This window comes from Vigna radiata, chromosome 6 (assembly GCF_000741045.1).
Source record: "Vigna radiata var. radiata cultivar VC1973A chromosome 6, Vradiata_ver6, whole genome shotgun sequence".
NCBI classification, from domain to species: Eukaryota; Viridiplantae; Streptophyta; class Magnoliopsida; order Fabales; family Fabaceae; genus Vigna; species Vigna radiata.
In genome coordinates this window covers 13,136,634-13,140,538 of record NC_028356.1, presented here as the reverse complement: position 1 = coordinate 13,140,538, position 3,905 = coordinate 13,136,634, and the positions used below count along the sequence as shown (strand labels likewise).

General features: G+C 40.4%; 1 pseudogene; it reads left to right on the top strand.

Moving 5' to 3' along the window:
* The first annotated feature begins 2,365 nt into the window (after positions 1-2,365).
* LOC106763449 overlaps positions 2,366-3,905 on the top strand; it is a 17,775-nt pseudogene continuing 16,235 nt past the window's right edge.

The following is a 3,905-nucleotide window of genomic DNA, read 5'->3' as shown; positions in this document are numbered from 1 at the left end:
CTCTTTTCTTCTTCTGTTTAGGCTGGATTGATGTTGTTTGCTTGACTGAGAGTTATGTGTGCTTATGTGTTAGACTGGTGTGGTTTGGAAGTATATGATAAATGATATAATTGGGTATGCTTGTGAAATCTCAGGGTGAGATGATTGGAAGTGATTGTAGAGGTTTGGTTGTTGCCTTGTATAAATGTATGGAGCTTTAAAATGGTAAGTCTATCCCTAAGCTCTAAGCACTGTTCATGCTCAAATGGAGAAGAACGATGTAAGTGGTGAGAGTAGAGGGTGGTCCTCGTCTATAGTCATAGAGTTTAACTATAGACTGGTGTGGGGGTTAACCTTGTATAGTGTTGGGGAGTGCCAACTGAACTATACAAGTGCAAAAACTACCAATAGTTCGATAGTTATACAAATCCGGATGAGTCGTGTTGAGTGCTTGATGCATTGATTGAATTGGATGCCTTCGATTGTTTTCTTTATATATAATACTAAACATGATGAAAACTTATTGATTGTGTTATATGTATGTTGTTTGTATATCTAGCTCACCCTTTTTGTTTGCTTGTCTGTGCTTGTATGTCTGGTGCTTCCTGTTGCAATGATCATTCAATTGGATGTGAGCAGAAGTTGAAGAGGTGCCCCTAGAGCAGGTCTTAGAAGAAGATGACAACGTGTTAAGTCCCTGGCAAGTGTACCAAATCGTTATCAAGTAATATAAAACGGGTAAGTCCAAGTATCGTTTTCCCAAATGACTCTTAGGCCTTAGCTTTCATGTAAATTAATCTTATAAGACTTGTAGAGAAATAAATTTAGTGGGTTGAATGCAAGAACGAAAATAAACATGCAAATGTAAGTGATTCAATTGGAAAGAAAAAGATATGGATGAATGAAGTTGCTGAGGTTTACAATTTTATCTTTTCCACTCTCTTTTATCTACTCTTCTTATTAATTCGCTTTATTATCTAATTGTCATGCAAACTTTCTTAGTCTACCCTAAACTCGATCCCTCGGCAAAAAGAGCCTACTACTAATTATTGGCTTACTATCCCTAGTCTCCCCTAGCTATTAGCAATGCATGTATCACGGAAGCAAAATACAATTGATCATCCTACCCCTATCCCTAGGTGGTATTGCTTAATCAAGGAATTCCCTATCAGTTCATGACTTCCCTGTACGTCCCTGTATCGACAAAGACAAACATCTTTATATCGAATGAGTTAAATGATAAAAGTTTTGAGCATAGATAAGAAACCTAACAATTGATAATTCAAAGCATATGCAAGCATATAAATAAAATAAGAATTTCAATAAAAAATAGTTTCAAAAGATTACATTGTTCCCCAACAACAAAGGGTTTAGTTCACCATGGACATGGTGAAACTTGATAGAATAAATGAAAGAATGAAAGAGTAAACCCTAGATGTGATAAATTGGAGCCTGAGCATCCAAGAAACCGTCTCCAAGGAGTGTAGAAGTGCTCTGGACGTCTCTTCTGCCAAAAGAATACAATTTGAATCGTACTGGGGCTATTTATAGAGCATAAAAGTAACAGAATTTGAGCCGAAGCCCAGCAGACAACCGCTCAACGTCCAATTTAACCGCTGAGCGGTTTCCTTCTAGTCGCGCCACCGCTCAGTGGTCAATCTCACCGCTAAGCAGTTTGCCTCTAATCATTCTGGATGCTCAGGTTCACCTCCTGGGCGCCAAACAATGGCTCTCCCTCGAATCATGGCGCTCAGCGTTGGCTTTTGACGCTGAGCAGTGCATAGACTCTTCTTTTCTTCCTTTTTCTCGTTCTTTCTTGAGTCTAAGACCTTCCTACTTCACTTCCATCTTCAATTCCCATCAAAACCCTGCAAAACAATGCAAAACAAGCATAATATCTCTAAACACCGCTTTTGACTCTCGTGTGACTCAACTAAGTGTTTTTACTTGATTTTAAGCTCATTCTAAGCCACAAAGGGTGTGTTTTGATATCAAATTCAAGCATGAAATTAACGATTTTTAGATCGTTATCACATCGTTGCGTAACTCTTTTAGGAATTATGAATTAAGTTGAAGTATTTTGAAATACTCTAAACTGTTTAAGTTAAATTCTATGTTCTTTTGAGGTCGACTGTAATGGCTAAGATCTATGTACTAGTTAATTCCCAACTGCTCTCTTTTATTTAAATGTGGACTTCTATATTATATCAATCTTGCTTTATAATTGGGATGTCACATTTATGGTATCGGAGCAGTTTCTTCCTTAGAGAACCTGTAGTTTGTGAGTGTACATTGTCTGTGTTTGTGTGCTTTTAGCCATGTGTAGGAAGTTATCTTGGTTTCCTTGAGTTGGACTAATGGTCTTTTCTTTCAATGTGAACAAAAGATGGCACCTAGGCCTCCTCCTCCCCCTCCTCAGCCTGAGCCTTCAGAGTCCACTATAATGCTGGAGGTTGTTCTTCAAGCAATGCAGCAGCAGAATGCTGCCCTGGTGCAACAAAATACCATAGCTCTTCAGAACTTGGAGGCTGCAAGAGTGTCAACTGAGAACACTCAGAGGAACTTCATGGATATGTTGGCTAGTGGTAGAACCACCTCAGGTGCTTCTTCCTCCGCCATTCCTGTCCAAGAATGGAGCTTGGAAAGCTTCCTCCAACACCACCCAGCCAAGTTCACTGGGAAATGTAGCCTAGATGAAGCTGACCATTGGTTCCGGGACATGGAGAGAATTTACGAAGCCAAGAGGTGTCCTGATGAGAACAAGCTGACTTACACTCAGTATCTGTTGACTAGGGAAGCTGGCCATTGGTGGAGCAGCCTGAAGATGATTTTGAAAGGAGTGAGATTCCTATTACCCGGGAGTTGTTCAAGACAAAGTTCTACGCTGAGTATTTCCCGAACAATGTGCGGTATGATAAGGAGATTGAATTTCTCCAATTGGTACAGGGGAATATGTCAGTGGCAGAGTATGCAGACAGGTTCAAACACTTACTGTAATTCTATACCATGGCCATAAATGAGGAGTGGCAATGTAGAAAGTTTGAGAACGGTCAAAGGGGGGACATAAAGTTGTTATTAAAGGGACTGCGCATTCAGGAGTTCCCTACTTTGGTGGAGATGGCTAGAGTGATGGAGAAGACAAAGAAGGAAGCTGAAGGGTAGCAAAGTCAGCTAGCTAGGAGTGGGGGACCATTTGGGTCTCGTGGTGGACTTAGCACTAGGAGGGCCCCTTTACACTAGATCATCACTCTCTTATGGGTCTAGGGGTTCATCCTCCCAGCCATCAGTGTAGTCAAGGCCGACAAAGTCATCTAGTACAGTGAGATGTTTCTCATGCGGAGGGCCTCATTATAGGAACAACTGCCCTAATGGAAGTGGTGCAAGAAAGTGCTTCAGATGCGGGAAAGAGGGGCACATTGTTGCTGATTGTACGTCTATATGAGGGTCAGGGTCTCAGGCACAGAGGACTAGTTCTTCTCAACCCAAGGGAGGTGGTAGACCTCAAGTAGTAGGCCAAGTATATGCGCTGACTAGAGCAGAGGCTGTTAGCTTAGGTAACCTCATCATCAATTGTTGCTTGCTGTTTGGTAAGCCTTGTATAGTATTGTTTGATTCGGGGGCGACTCATTCCTTCATATCAGAGGCTGTTAACAGATTGACAAGCGTACCAAATCATATCAAGTAATAATAAATGGTAAGTCCAAGTATCGTTTTCCCAAAAGACTCGAAAGACCTTATCATTCGTGTGAATTAAAATCGTAAGACTTGAAAATAAAAATTAATTAATAGAATGTGTGAATAAAATACGAACATGCAAAACAGATTGATTTAAATGACAATAAGAAAACAATGGATGAATGGAGTTGTTAGGGGTTTACAAATTCATCTTATCCGCTCTCTCTTATTTACTCCTCTTGAATTATTAG